This window comes from Zalophus californianus, chromosome 2 (genome assembly GCF_009762305.2).
Source record: "Zalophus californianus isolate mZalCal1 chromosome 2, mZalCal1.pri.v2, whole genome shotgun sequence".
In the NCBI taxonomy this organism is placed as follows: domain Eukaryota; kingdom Metazoa; phylum Chordata; class Mammalia; order Carnivora; family Otariidae; genus Zalophus; species Zalophus californianus.
Window position 1 is genome coordinate 126,445,354 of NC_045596.1, and position 16,994 is coordinate 126,462,347.

Consider the following 16,994-nt stretch of genomic DNA (forward strand, 5'->3'; position numbering starts at 1 on the left):
GAGAAACTGCTCCAGAAATCTAAACAGTGGTCCTGTGGGGTATTTGGATAAATACCAGGCTACACAGGCACAGGGTGAGGCTCAGAACACCACCAAGAGAACAACTACTGAGGAGCTGTAAGCTGAAAAATTCTCACAGATCACACAGAACTGGAAGAAGTTTGAATTATATACAAAGAAGGAAGATCTTGAACATCTAAGGCTTTGAGGAAACACTCCTCCAAAAGGATCACAAGCTATAGCAGTATGGCTAAACTAATCCTAGAGTAAAGGCTACTCAATATCTACCATAGCAATGTTTAAAAACAAGCCTTGATTCTGCCTTGAAGGACTTGCATAGCAGAGCAATGGATGGGGCTAAACAAAGATAAAAATCCTGTCTCACAAGTCAGACAAACCAGCAACAGACTGTAAAGGGATAGAGGAGTCATGTAGAGGAGAAACACTCTGATCCCACGTAAGTCACAGACTCATTCCTGAGCTATGCACATGACAGACCCAAACCAACAAAGCAAAAGCTTTGAGAAATTAACCCAACAAGCCTCAAACAAACCACTGAGTGGCACGTGCACAGGACAGGCCCAAAGAAGCAAGGCAAAGGTCTTGAAAACTGAACTGATAAATCACCATATACAGGCGCCCTGGGTGGCTCAGTTGGTTAACTGACTGCCTTCTGCTCAGGTCATGATCCTGGGGTCCTGGGATCAAGTCCCACATCAGGCTTTCCTTGCTCTGCAGGGAGCCTGCTTCTCTCTCTGCCTCTGCCTGCCACTCCCCCTGCTTGTGCTCTCTGTCAAATACAGAAATAAAATCTTTAAAAAAAAAAAAAATCACCATACACAAGATCAGGAGGATTAAGACGGTAGAGGTGGAAGATCCTGAACTCAACTCCTCCCACAGACACACTAAAGCTGTAACTACATCTAGACCAACTCCTTCTGAGAATGATCTGAAGACTAGCAGAATAACTCTTCCACAGCTTAAGACATGAAAAAGCCACATCAAGACGGGCAGATGGGGCAGAGATGCATTCCGATTGGGACACACAATGCTGGCACAGCAACGCATACATGGAAGGGATATCAAAGGCACAGAAGTACTCCCTGGGGAAGGGTTCAAACTCTACATGGAGCACCTGCCTCACATACCTGCATCAAGGAGATGAGCCCCTGTCATGTCTGGCTTTGAAAATCAGCAGAGCTGGGACACCTAGGTGGCTCAGTCGGTTAAGCGTCTGCCTTCAGCTCATGTTCCCAGGGTCCTGGGATCGAGTCCCACATCGGGCTCCCCCTGCTCTGTGGGTAGCTTGCTTCTGCCTCTGCCTGCCACTCCCCCTGTTTGTGCTCTCTGTCAAATAAATAAATAATATCTTTAAAAAAAAAAAAGTTGGGGCACCTGGGTGGCTCAGTTGGTTAGGAGGCTGCCTTCAGCTCAGGTCATGATCCCAGGGTCCTGGAATCGAGCCCTGCATCGGGCTCCTTGCTCTGCAGGAAGCCTGCTTCTCCCTCTCCCACTCCCCCGCTTGTGTTCCCTCTCTTGCTGTGTCTCTCTCTGTCAAATAAATAAATAAAATCTTTAAAAAAAAAAAGTTAAAGAGAGACTCTTAAAAGCAGCAGGAAAAGCAACTGGTGAGGTACAAAGGCACACCCATAAGAATATCAACTGATTTTTCAGCAGAAATAATGCAGGCCAGAATGGAGGAGCATAATAAATAAAAAGTGCTGAAAAAGAAAAAACTACACCGAAGAATACTCTACCCAGTAAGCTTATCATTCAGAATTGAAAAAGAGACAAAGAATTTCCCAAATAAAAGTTAAAAGCTCTTCACCACTAAACCAGCCTTATGAAAATGTTAAAGAGACTTCTTTAAGCAGGAAAGAGAAGGCCATAACTATAAGAAAATTACGAAAAAAATCTTACTACTAAAAGCAAACAGGGGCACCTGGGTGGCTCAGTCGTTAAGTGTCTGCCTTCGGCTCAGGTCATGATCCCAGGGTCCTGGGATCGAGCCCCGCATCGGGCTCCCTGCTCTGTGGAAGCCTGCTTCTCCCTCTCCCACTCCCTCTGCTTCTGTTCCCTGTCTCACTGTGTCTCTCTGTCAAACAAATAAAATCTTTAAAAAATAAAAGCAAACATAAAAACAGTGGATCAACCACTTATAAAACTAGTATAAATGTTAAAGACTAATGAAAGAAAATGAAATTACAAATAAATGGAGAGATACACCACACTCATGGATTAGAAGAATATTGTTAAAATGTCCATACTACCCATACTACCCAAAGCAATCTACAGATCCAACACAATCTCTATGAAAATACCAATGCACTTTGCACAGAACTAGAACAAAGAATCCTAAAATTTGTATGGAACCACAAAAGACCCTGAGTAGCCAATGCAATCTTGAGAAAGAACAACAAAATTGGAGGTATCACACCCTGAGATTTCAAACTATACTACAAAGTTATAACAATAAAAACAGTACGGTAATGTCATGAAAACAGACACTGCCATCAATAGAACAAAATAAGAAAAAAAAACACATGTATGGTCAATTAATCTATCATAAAGGAGGCAAGAATACATAATAGGGAAAAGACAGTCTCTTTAATAAATGGTATTAAGAAAATTGGGCAGCTACAAGCAAAACAATTAAACTGAACCACTTTCTTATGCCATATACAAAAATAAATTCAAAATGAATTAAAGACCTAAACATGAGACCTGCAACCATAAAACTCCTAAAAGAACTCAAAGGCAGTAAACTCTTGGATATTGGTCTTAGCAATATTTTTTTGGATCTATCTCCTCAAGCAAGAGCAACAAAAGCACAAATAAACTATTAGGATTACATCAAAAACTAAAATTTTTTTGCACAGCAAAAGAAACCACCAACAAATCAAAAAGGTAACCTACAGAATGGGAGAAGATATTTCCAAATGATGTATCTGATAAAGGATTAGTATACAAAATATATTTAAAGAACTCATACAACTCAATATCAAAAAAACACTCTGATTAAAAAATGGGCACGGAACTTAAACAGACTTTTTCCAAAGAAAACATACAGATAACCAACAGACACATGAAAAGATGCTCAACATTACTAATCATCAGGGAAATGCAAATCAAAATCATGATAAGATATCACCTCACACCAGTGAGAATGTCTAGTATCAAAAAGACAAGAAATAACAACTGCTGATGAGGATGTGGAGAAAAAGGAACCATCATGCACTGTTGGTGAGAACATTAACTGGTGCAGCCACTATGGAAAATAGTATGATGATTGTCAAAAAATTAAAAATAGACAACAGTCAAAAGAGGGAAGCCAAGTTTCTGTCCATAGATGAATGGATAGAGAAGATGTGGTATATATACACAATAGAATGTTACTCAGCCATAAAAAAGAATGAAATCTTCCCATTTGTAACAACACGAATGGATCTACAGGGTTAATGCGAAGTGAAATAAGTTGACTCAGAGAAAGACAAATGCCATATGATTTGACTCAAATGTAGAATTTAAGAAACAAGATGAACAAACAAAGAAAAAAAGAGACAAAACAAAAGAAAACCAGACTTAAATACAGACAACTGGTAGTTACCAGAGGGGAAGTAGGTGGGATGATAAGTCAAAGAGATTAAGAGTACGTTTATCATGATGAGCACCAAGTCATGTATAAAACTGTCAAATTACGGGGCGCCTGGGTGGCTCAGTCAGTTAAGCATTTGCCTTCAACTCCGGTCATGATCCCAGGGTCCTGGGATCAAGCCCCATGTCAGGCTCCCTGCTCTGCAGAAAGCCTGCTTCTCCCTCTCCCTCTGCCCTTCCCCACCTACCTCCCCTCGTGCTTGCTCACTCTGTCTCTTGTGCTCCCTCTAATAAATAAATAAAATTCTTTTTAAAACGGTCAAATCACTATACTGTACACCTGAAACTAATGTAACATGTACATTAATTATACTGGAATTTTAAAAATAAGTTAATTGTCTTTAATTAAAAATAGAACTACCATATAATCCAGCCATTCTACATTTTGTTATTTATCCAAAGAAAACAAAACCACTAAACTGAAAGATAAATGCACCCCTCTGTTCACTAGAGCACAATTACAATAGCCACGATAAGGAAGCAATCTGAGTGTCCACTGATAAATGATTATATAAAGTAAATACAGTGCACATGCAGTGTGTGCGCACGCCATGGTGGGGAGAGATGAAGTATTTGCTGCTTGCCTCTGCTTGAATTGTGTCTCCCCCCCACACCAATTCATACGTTGAAGTAATAACCCCTGATGGAAGGGTATTTGAAGATAGGGCATTTGGGGAATAATTAGATTTAGATGAAGTCATGAGGGTGAGGCCCTCGTGATGGGATTGGTACTCTCACAGGAAGAGACACCAGAGACCTTGCTTTCCCCTCTCTCTGCCATGTGAGGACAGCAAGAAGGCAGTATTTGCAGGCCAGGAAGAGATCTCTCACCAGGACCCCAATCGGCCCACACCTTGATTTTGGACTTCCCAGCCTTCAAAACATACATCTTCTACTAAACTTGGCCACAAAAAGCCACATGCCACTGTGGTCCCAATTATGTACTATCCATAAATGGTGTTGTGTAAGGACCTAAATTTTGAGGAAAAATTCTAAAGAGTTCTTGAGGCCTTTGGAGAGATACAGAAGATCTACAACTACCCCCCAATGAGCTGATGTATTTTGGAGATTTACAGCATGGTAGTGAACAGCTTAAGCTTTGGGTATCCAAGGATGAGGTTTGACTACCAGCTCTATCATTTACCAGCTCAGTGGTCTCAGGCAAAGGAGTAAAATGAACGTTCCAGAAGTTCTGTATTAACCAGAGAGAAGAATGTTATTTGTCCCTACTGCTGAACCTCCCCTTCCCCTTCCAAAAAGGGAAACCCAAACACAGGGGCCCAAGGACATGTCAGAGGCACATACATATGTCCCCCCTTCTAGCGAATCAGGTTGTTCAGGTGATTTGCTGCTCTGTGATCATTAGGCATCCATTTTCAATAGTGTACAATGAAGGCATCCTATGGGATGTGTGGGCAGCTTGACTTCTCCGTGTGACGGTAGGCTCCGCATCCAGCATGAAGCCGAACATGGGGTTTGAACTCACAACGCTAAGATCAAGACCTGAGCTGAGACCAAGAGTCAGATGCCTAACCGACTGAGCCACCCAGGACTTGCTCGAGTTGGTTCCTCCAGTTATTTACTGTAGGTACTAACAAGGTCATGGGTTCAGGCCACATCCGGCCCTGTGAAAGTGATGGCATGCAAACCTGGCCATCTGCTTTATAAATGCTTGATGTTAATCCCTATGGCAACAAGGCTAAGGAGTAGGCACGGTGCAACAAAATGCATCCTTCTCCTGGAAAAACTCAAGTATATTCTCTACAATGGGAGACAAATTGAGTGGGTGAGCAGTGGCTCAGAATGGAGTGATAGACGCTGCGGGGATCATGTCCTTCCTTCTTACCCCATCATATGTTATAGCCCATTAATCAGATGATCAAAGGACCTGGATGCTTCTGATAGAGAAACAAATGCCAACTTCTAAAAATCCTTATTTTACTGTGAAATATAATACATGTAAAGCATAAAAATATAAATATGTGAATAAGTAAATTATATCTCCCATGCACTTACCTCCTTCTTCATCAAAGTCAAGAAAGAGAACACAGAGAGCATGTCAGAGGCCATGGGATTATTGGTTATAATGCCTTCTTACCTCTGCTCTAGAGGTAACTACTATCTCCTTATGTGGTAATTGTTTCCTTGCTATTTTTCTTCATAGTTTTTTTCACATATGCTTGTTTGCCTAAGTAATATGGTTTTGCTTTACTAGATTTTTAAGCTTTATAAAAATAGACTCATACTGTATGCATGTGTCATATTTCTTCTGCCCAATATTATGTTTATGAGTCATACTTACTGTATAGCTGTATTCTGTTTACTTTCCTTGTTATGTGAATGTGCTTCATTTTTCTACCCATTCTATTATGCATGGGGCTATTAGGAACAACACTGCTGTGAACTTTCTTATAAATGCTTCCTGAAATTTGTGTGTATTGGATTTCAAAGGAGTAGAATTTTATTGCCATGGAATATGTTCATATAGCTAGCAACTGGCCCCTTCAGGTTTGCTACCAGGTTTATTAGATTCCCCTACTACCCAATTCTATCCTACTCTTAAAATTAATCAGACAGGCATATATATAAAGACAAACTATGCTGCCCTGCAACCTATTTTATTTGATAATAGTGAAACATATTAGTGATAAAAATTAGTATACAACATATATTCATGTAGGGATCCAGTAAATTTTATTTGGTGAATATACTGTTATTTTATTTGCTGAATATATTGTGTATTTAGGTTGCTTTAAAGTTATTTGTTATCATAGTTAAATATAAATGCAGAAAATTAAAAAAAAATTTTTGAACAAATTCCTAGATGTGAAATTGACAGGTTAAAGATGAGACAAGACTTTTAAAGTCAGAAAAATAGCACAATTTACTCAATAATAATTTATAAGATTGACTATTTTCTCTAATTTTCACCAATTTTAGTATTGCACATAAATATTTTATACTTGCCCATTTTATGATGGAAAAGTATCTTATTAAGCATTTCTTTATTAATGAGAGTAAACAATTTTTTGCATAATATTATTTGTTGCTTATATTATTTCTTTGTAAATATATTCTTATACTTCCATTACTATTGGGAAGATGTGCATCTTTTTTATTTGAGATTTTAAAGAAACTTTAAACTTGGCATATAAATATTTTGTCTGGTAAATATGTTGAAAATGTGTTTTCTTAGTTTATCATTTATCTTTAAATGTTTTCAGTTTTTTTAAAAGACTTGTTTATTTATTTTAGAGAGAGAGTGGGGGGAGTGGGGGAGGGGGAGGGAGTGGGGGGAGGGGCAGAGGGAGAGGGAGAGAATCCTCAAGTGGATTCCCGGCTGAGCACAGAGCCCAATGCTGGCTCAATCCTGGGATCTGAGATCGTGACCGGAGCTGAAATCATGAATTGGACGCTTAACTGCCTGAGCCACCCAGGTGCCCCAACTGTTTTCAATTTTTTGTGTTTTTCATTATCTAGTGTTAAAATTTTACATAGAGTCATTTTCCCGTCATTATCTTTGCTCTAAGATTATCTAATCACTTGCCCATGTATTTTTCTAGCATTTTTGTAATCTCTTATTCCCAGGCTGCCACATAACAAAAGTTTGTAGGGCACCACTCTTCCATCATACCATATTTATTACTTTCAATTATTATTACTCTGGAATTTATAGTAATGTATGTAGTCAGTATCTGGATTTTTTTCCAAGTGGTTAAATAGTTGTCCAAATACCAATTAAATAATCAATTATTTTCACCATTAAGATGCTGTGATCTCTGTATCTAAAAGAAAAAAAAATACAGTGCACATGCACACACACCACCACCACCACTACCACACCACACCCTGGAATAGTACTCAGCCATAAAAGAGAATGAAATCTCGCCATTTGAAATAACATGGATGGATTTAGATGGTATTATGCTAAGTGAAATTAAGTCACACAGAGAAAGACAAATACTGTATGATTTCATTTATATGTAAAATCTTAAAAACAAATGAACAAGCAAAACAAAACAGAAACAAAATCACAAATACAGAGAACAAACTGGTGGTTGCCAGAGGGGAAGGAGTATGGATTGAGCAAAATGAGTGAAGGGTGGGGCACCTGGCTGGCTCAGTCGTTAAGCGTCTGCCTTCAGCTCCGGTCGTGATCCCAGGGTCCTGGGATAGAGCCCCACATCGGGCTCCCTGCTCCGTGGGGGGCCTGCTTCTCCCTCTCCCCCTGCTTGTGTCCCCCTCTCGCTGTCTCTCTCTCTAATAAATAAATAAAATCTTTAAAAAAAAAAGTGAAGGGTATTAAGAGGTACAAACTTCCAGTTATAAAATAAATGTCACTGGGTCTATGTAAAGTACAGGATAGCAAATACAGTCAATAATACTGTAACAACTTTGTATGGTGAGAGATGATAACTAGACTTATCATGGTGAGCATTTTGTAATGTATATAAATATCAAATCACTATGCTGTACAGCAGAAACTAATATAGTATTGTATGTCAATAATACAATAAAAAAAAAAAAAAGAAAAAAAGCTATCCACCAAACACAGAAAGCAACACAGACCTTGTGGTCTGCCCCTAACCAAACTGATCACCTGTTAACACAAAAAAAATTAACTTTCTCCAACGACTGTAATAGGACTCAGGGTCTAACAAGGTAACACTCACAAAATCTGGGATACAAACGAAAATTACTTGATATATGATATGGAAAAGTCAGGAAAATGTGATGAACTTCAAGAAAAATTACAATAAACATGTTACAACTAGATGACTCTGATGTAGAAATTATTAGACAAAGATTTTAAAGCAGCTTTATAACAGCTTCAGGAGGTAAAGGTAAAGAAACATGAAATGAATGGAAAGAGAGGTTCTCAGCAGACAAATTTTAGAAGTGAAAGCTCTATTGAAAAATATACTAAGCCTGGGGTGCCTGGGTGGCTCAGATGGTTAAGCATCTGCCTTCGGCTCAGGTCATGATCCCAGGGTCCTGGGATCGAGTCCCGCATCGGGCTCCCTGCTAAGCGGGGAGCCTGCTTCTCCCTCTGCCTCTGCCTCTCTCTCTCTCTCTGACTCTCATGAATAAATAAATAAAACATTAAAAAAAAAAAAGAAAAGAAAAATATACTAAGCCTGGGTGGCTCAGTTGTTAAGCATCTGCCTTCGGCTCAGGTCATGATCCCAGCGTCCTGGGATCAAGCCCCACATCAGGCTCCCTGCTCAGCGGGAGGCCTGCTTCTCCCTCTCTCACTCCCCCTGCTTGTGTTCCCTCTCCCGCTGTCTCTGTCAAATAAATAAATAAAATCTTAAAAAAAAAAAAAGGAAAAATATACTAAGCCTAGACAGGGCTCATTATTAGAATGGAGATGACAGAAGAAATAATCAGTAAATATGAAGATAAATCAATATAAATCAACCAATCTATGGAACTAGATGGCATTATGCTAAGTAAAATAAGTCAGCCAGAGGAAGACAAAGATCATTTGATTTCACTCATATGTGGAATTAAAGAAACAAATCAGATGACCATAGGGGACGGGAAAGAAAAATAAGACAAAAACAGAGAGGGAGACAAACCATAAAAGACTCTTAACTATAGGAAACAAACTGAGGGTTGCTGGAGGAGAGGTGGGTGGGGGAATGGGGTAACTGGGTGATAGGCATTAAGGACAACACTTGATGTAATGAGCACTAGGTGTTATATTGCAACTGATGAATCACCAAATTACCTCTGAAACTAGTAATACACTATATGTTAATTAAATTGAATTTAAATTTAAAAATTAAATATCAAAAAACATATACATAAATTATCCAATCTGAGGAACAAAGAAGATTATTAAAAAAAACAAATAATCTCAAGGACATATTGGAGTACCAAAAGTCTAACACACATGTCATTGGAGGCCCAGAAGAGTAGAAAGAGACTGAGGAAGAAAAATATTTGAATAAGCTTGACAAATTTGGCATCCCTGTGTGCTCAAATTCAAATGACCTAACAGAATAGTGGCCCTCCAAGCAGAAACACTTCAATAGTGATGCAGAGTTCAAATTTCCCACTGAAACAACAGACAATAATCTGGATTAATGACCTCCAAACCTTAGATTACACATTCTTATCAGTAAAAATTAATCAGAGTACAGACATTAATGAATTATATACGGACTACTAAATACTAATCTAATCTATGTTATAAAAATAAGAAAAAGAAATTAAGTGAGGTAAAGAGATAAACAATTTTTTTTAATTTTTATCAAATCCTTTTGCACCCTCTTCTTTAAATTATTGCCTTTTTTAAGTGAAAGGGATTTTAACGAATATGCATTTTTTTTAATCTTGGCTTAAACTGTGATACAGCAATTAAAAGATCTAATCTAAGCTTTAATGTCAAAACAAATTAGAAGAGGAATACACAAATACATGTCAATCCAGGGGCGCCTGGGTGGCTCAGGCAGTTAAGTGTCTGCCTTCAGCTCAAGTCATGATCCCGGGATCTTGGGATGGAGCCCGCATCGGACTCCCTGCTCAGCGGGAAGCCTGCTTCTCCCTCTCCCACTCCCCCTGCTTGTGTTCCCTCTCTTGCTGTGTCTCTGTCAAATAAATAAATAAAATATTTTTTAAAAAAAAGTTCTTGGGGTGCCTGGCTGGCTTAGCAACTCTTGATCTCGGGGTCATGAGTTTAAACCCCACATTGGGAGTAGAGCTTACTTTAAAAAAACAAAAAAAAATTTTTTTAAAGAAGTTCTTTGTCACTCAAAGCTAAAATGCTACTTTAAAACATTAAAGAGCAGATTGTATTTATATTTATAAAAATACCACTGAAAGTTACTTAAGAAAATTTATCTGTAATAAAAAAATGCTTATCTCGGCTTTAAATTTAAGGTTTAAAAACTCCACCATGGGGGCACCTGGGTGGCTCAGTCATTAAGCGTCTGCCTTCGGCTCACGTCATAATCCCAGGGTCCTGATATCGAGCCCTGCATCAGGCTCCCCGCTAAGCGGGAAGCCTGCTTCTCCCTCTCCCACTCCCCCTGTGTTCCCTCTCTCACTGTGTCTCTGTCAAATAAATAAAAATAAAATCTTAAAAAAAAAAAAAACTCCATCATGCTATAATGAGTGAACCTTGGGGCACAAGTAAACACGTAACAATAAACTGAAAGGAAATACATATGTGAGGTTTGCATTACCACCCCTCCAGACTTCCTCAGGATGCCACACAGCATCTGATACAATCTCATCTGATACAATGAGGGGCACTACTATAAAGCTAAATATATTTATCATTTTTTATTTTATTACTCATTAAGAGATAAATATAAATTCTAATACTTTTTTCATGTACATTAATGAATCATCTTTAGCATACCACTTTGAAGACTATTATTGCTACCATATTTTATTAGAAAATGATTGTTTCTATGTTTGAAGTTACAATCCAAAAAAAAGGAAGAAGAAGAAATTATAATACAAGTTTTTTTTACTGAGTCTTAGCCTTCCAGGGGAAAATTACACAGATATATTATATCCAGATATAAATTATCCAGATGGCTTGGATACCTTTCTCAAATTAAGGCTAAATATATGAATTTTATCTAAAAGCAGGATAAAATTTACATGAACTTTTTCTGGATAACTGTGTGTACCTCTTACTGATAGGATTTGACTTAATGTTAGCAACACTGAAAAGTAGATATTAATATTTTTTAATCAACTTGCATTTGCTTTATTTCTAGTAGCAGAATAACACTGACTTTTACAAGAGTTTTTTGTCCACCCCCAAGCTTCAAAGCCAGCATTACAGCAAACACTTTTCTTCTTTCAAAAAAAGCCATCAATATGTTTTCTTTATCGCACATATTCATTCATTAGTCATATCATTACTATTCTTTAGAAAAACAAACACTAATTTTGGTATTCTGTCCTCCATATTAACATTCTTAGCTGTCACTTCTGCTACCATTAAACCAGCCAGAAACAAACAAAACAGCCGAAAGCACCCTCGGGATCTTTCTAGTGTGTTATTTCAAATGTGCTGAGAGAGATAGACAATCAAATTTAAAAATTAAGTGTTAAATATCAGTCGATAATAGAGATGGAAAGTAGACTAATGGCTGCCAGGGGCTGGAGGGAAGGAGGCATAGGGAGTGACTGTTAATGAGTACAGAATCTCTTTCTGGGGTGACTAAAACATTCTCGAATTAGATAGTAGCGTTGATTATAGAACCTTGTGAATACAGTAAAATCACTGAATTGTATGCTTTCAAATACTGAGTTTTAAGGTATGTAAATTTTAAATTTAAAATATTGAGTCAATAAAGCCACTTCTTTTTTAATGTACTCTTTGAATACAGCCCTATGTTAAATATTCAAGTGCTCTCACTTTCCAGTTTGGAGCCGGTGCAGTTATACAGTGGCTAGATCTGGAACATCTGAGAGTACGGGTAGCTGGAGAAGACAGTGGCTGGACAGCTCTCTCTTCTACAGTTTTGGAGCCTCTCTCTGTGATCTCCCTCTCAATTTGGTAATCTTAAACACCTGAACTTGAACTGCAGCTCAGGGTTCCAGGCACAAGCATTCTGCCTAGCCTCAAAAATCACATCATGCCACTTCTGCTGTACTCTTTGAAAGCCCCCAAAACTCTTCTGGTTTCAAGAGGAGAGGACATCACTTCTATTCACACTGTAAGAACATATGAGATGAAAGATATTGTTGCAGTCATCTTTGGAAAATACTATCTGACTCAGGGCTGATTTTTCAGTAAACCACTGTTGCCCAAAGTCTGACTTCTACATCAGTGGTATATCATTAATATAGTATATACTACTTTAAACACACTAAAACAAATTTAAAGACAAATTTTTAAATCTAGACGGAAGCTGTCATTTCCTTCCTTCATCCACTTTAGCAATCACTCCTATCAGCGATGAAATTTCAATCCCTACAAAGGAAATTCCAATCAAAATAAACCACGGTTTTTGAAGACAAAGCTGTTAAATAAAAATATAGACAAGGAAACATAAGACCAGATACTATATATCATCAATTCTAAGGCTCTTTTAATTTTCATATTTTAGTATCTCTGAAAAGAGTGCATTTTACATAGAGTGGTATCTTTGTTAACCAGGCAATAGTTTTGTAGAAATTTGGCTGTTATTTCTAGTGGTAAGACTGGATAATGCAACCATTCTTGTCAAAAATGACTTAAGTATCATTTGAGAAAGGACTGAGTCCTAGTTTTGTCTTAAAAAGCATCCATTAGTAACTTCTGATAAAATCAAGAGAGCACCAGCATCAAAATTTGCAAAATAGGTGACAGTGGCTTGCAAGAAAATCCCAGAGATGATAATGAAGTACTTTTTTAAGAATGCTACATCACCAACATTTCTGATGGTACAGAGGATGATATTTGGTATATAAATACAAATATCTGAATCAAAAAGTGATTTGGAAGATTTGGACTCTGAATATCAAATAGTTCTAGATATCTCTTAAACAATTTATTTTGCTTATACTTGTCTTTATATGTGTGCAAAGAAATGACATGGTAAAAAATTTCATGTCCAAACAAGGGTGTTTCCAATAAGTATAGAATAAAATATCTTACTGATACAACAATCAGTTACAAGATATAATGGGTGAGAAAACCCCATTTATATTAGCAACATAAAAGAGAAAAATTAATTAAGAATAAATTTAATAAGGTGTGCCTGGGTGGCTCAGTTGGTTAAGTGTCTGACTTCGGCTCAGGTCATGATCTTGGGGTCTTGGGATCGAGCCCTGTATCGGGCTCCATGCTCAGCACAGAGTCTGCTTGTCCCTCTCCCTCTGCTCCTCCCCCCCCACTCACTCTCTCTCTAAAATAAATAAATAAGATCTTAAGAAAAATAACCTTAGCAAAAAAATCTATATGAATAATAAACTTTCCTGAAAGGAACAAAAGTAGACTTGAACAAATGGAAAGATGTTCCAAGCTCTAAGTTAAAATGCCTCAATATAATTAAGATATCAGTTTTACCTACGACATTGAATAAATGCAATGTGTTTCCAATAAAAACACCAATGAGCTTTATAATGGAACTGTGCAAGTTGATACTAATGTTAATACAGAAAAATAAATTCACAAATTCAGCTAGGAAAACACTAAAAAGAGCTATGAAGATGGACTAACTCTACCAGATATTAAAACGTCCTACAAAACCTCTAAAATTGAAACAGTATAGTAATGAAGCATGAATAGACGAACAGAGAAGTTCAGAAACAGACCAATATAAAAAATCAAGTATATGAAAAAGGTGGTCATCCAAATGAGTGTGAAGTTGGCCTTTAGTAGTAGGACAAATAAATAGTCATTTGAAAAAAAGATAAAATTGAAGACAAATGATAAAACAGAAGAATGGATCAGAAATTTCCATGTAAAAGATGAAACCATACAATTAATAGAAAAAAATGGGCAAATTTCTATATAAGTTGAATTTAGGGAAAGCCTTTCTAATTAAGATTAAAAACCCAATCATAAAAAAGGAAAAAATTATTAAATTTAACTATATGAAATAAAATGTTTTTCTTGACAAAATACCATAAACAAAGCTAAAAGACAAAGAGCAAACTAGGAGAAAGTATTTGCAATGCATATCTAAGATAGAAGGCTAGTATCACTCACATGCAAAAATTTTTTAATTAAAGGAAAAAAGACCACAAATTTGATTTAAACAAAATGGATAAAAGACATAAATACACAAATTACAAAGCAATACAAAAATGGTCCTTAAGCAACTGAAAAGATATAAAAACTCTCTCATAAGAGAAATACAAATTTAAAACTGCGCTGAAATATGATTTCTCACCCATCAGACTAGCAAAAACATCAGAAGCTTGACAATATACACTGTGAGTAAAAAGGCACTTTCATATATTGCTAATGGGAATGCAAAATGGTTCAACCCACATGAAGGTGAATATTTCCTACTATCTAACAAAACGACAAATGCATTTACACTTCTAACCAGCTATTCCACTTCTAAGAATGTATCTTGGGGATATACCTCCAACATATAAAAACTGCTTTGAGTAAATCAAAGGTTATTTATCACAGCGTTATTTGGAAATATTGGAAACTACCTAAATGCCCAAGTACAGGAGATTAGTTGAATAAACAATGGCATATACACACAAAAGAAAACCATGCAGCTATAAAAAATGACAAAGATCTCTAAGGAATAATAACAGAGTGATTTCCATAGAGAAACTGTTAAGTGAAAATAGTAAAGTTCAAAAAAGTTTATGCTGGGTGCCAAGACTGTTCAAAAGGGAAAAGACAGAGGCTCCTGGGTGGCTCAGTCGTTAAGCGGCTGCCTTCGCCTCAGATCATGATCCCAGGGTCCTGGGATCGAGCTCTGCATTGGGCTCCCTGCTCGGCGGGAAGCCTGCTTCTCCCTCTTCCACTCGCCCTGCTTGTGTTCCCTCTCTCGCTGTGTCTCTGTGTCAAATAAATAAATAAAATCTTTAAAGAAAAAAAAGGGAAAGGACAGTCTTCTCAACAAATGCTTCTGAGAAAATTGAATATGCAAAAGAATGAACTTACACCTTTACCTTACAACATACAAAAAAATTAACTCAAAATGGATCAAAGATCTAAACGTTGGATCTAAAACTGTAATAAACTTAGAACAGGACAAAGGCTTCACAACACTGGATTTGGCAATGATTTCCTGGATATGACAATAAAGGCACAAGAAACATTAAAAAAAAACCCCACAAACTGGACTTCATGAAAATTTTAAAATTTTGTGCATCAAAAGACACTATCAGGGTGCCTGGGTGGCTCAGTCGGTTAAGCATCTCACTCTTGATTTCGCTCAGGTCATGATGCCAGGATTGTGAGATGGAGCCCTGGGTGTGGAGCCTGCTTAAGATTCTTTCTCTTCCTCTCCCTCTCCCTCTGCCCCTCCCCCTCCCTAAAAAAAAAAAAAGTCTATTTAAAAAGACACTATCTATAGAGTAAAATGGCAACCCACAGAATGGGAGAAAATATTTGCAAATCTATCTGATAAGGGATTAATAGCTAGAACCTATATAGAACCTGTGAAATTCTACAGCGAACAACCCAATTCAAAAATGGGTAAAGGACCTGAATAAACATTTCTCCAAAGAATATACAAATGGCCAATAATCACATAAAAAGATGCCCAATCATTAGGAAAATACAAATTAAAACTACAATGAGCCATCCACTGGGACAGTTACTACCAAAAAAGAAATAAAGAAAATAAGAAGGGTTGGCAAATATGTGGAGAAATTAGAACCTCTGTGCACTGTTGGGGAGAATGTAAAATGGCACAGCCACTATGGCAATCAGTATGGCAGTTTCAAAAAATCAAAAACAGAATTACCACATGATCCAGCAATTCCACTTCTGAGTATATACCCAAAAGGAACGAAAACAAGGTCTCGAAGAGATATTTGTACACTCATGTTCACAGCAGCATTATTCACAATAGCCACATTGTAGAAATAATCCAAGTACCTATCAAACAGATGAATAGATAAGCAAAATGTGGTATATACACACAATGAATATTATTCAGCTTTATAAAGGAAGGAAATCCTGCAATATATGACAAAACAGATGAATCCTGAGGAGGTCATGAAAGTGAAATAAGCCAGTCACAATAAAGCAAATACAGTGTGACTCCAAGTAGTACTTAAAGTAGTCAGAATCATAGAGACAGAGAGGAGAATGATGGTTGTCAGCAGCTGAGGGAAGAGGGAAATGTGGAGTTATTGTTTAATGGGTGTAGAATTTCAGTTTTATAAGATGAAAAGAATTCTGGAGATGGGTGTTGCTGATGGTTGCACAATATGAATGTACTTACTACTACTGAACTATATACACTTAGAAATGATTAAGATGGTAAATTTTATGCTCCATATACTTTACCATAATAAAAATTATTGGGGGTAAAAAAAGCATATGCTACTATATATACACACACACATATATATACACGCACATATACATATGCATACACACACACACACACACACACACACACACACACACACACACACACACACACGCTTTGCTTAACAAAAACAAGTTAAAGGCAAATCAGAAAACAATTAAGCTGGTTACCCATGAGAGAAAGGAATATGTTCCATATATTCAATGTAAGTTTTTATTAAATCAAGAAAGATGGGGAGCCTGGGTGGCTCAGTTGGTTAAGCGACTGCCTTCGGCTCAGGTCATGATCCTGGAGTCCCGGGATCGAGGCCCGCATCGGGCTCCCTGCTCAGCGGGGAGTCTGCTTCTCCCTCTGACCCTCTTCCCTCTCGTG

General features: G+C 37.4%; 1 protein-coding gene across 3 annotated transcripts in view; it reads right to left on the reverse strand.

The window, feature by feature from the left end:
- LRBA (LPS responsive beige-like anchor protein) overlaps positions 1-16,994 on the reverse strand; it is a 737,558-nt gene that overhangs the window by 683,521 nt on the left and 37,043 nt on the right. The window lies entirely within an intron of this gene.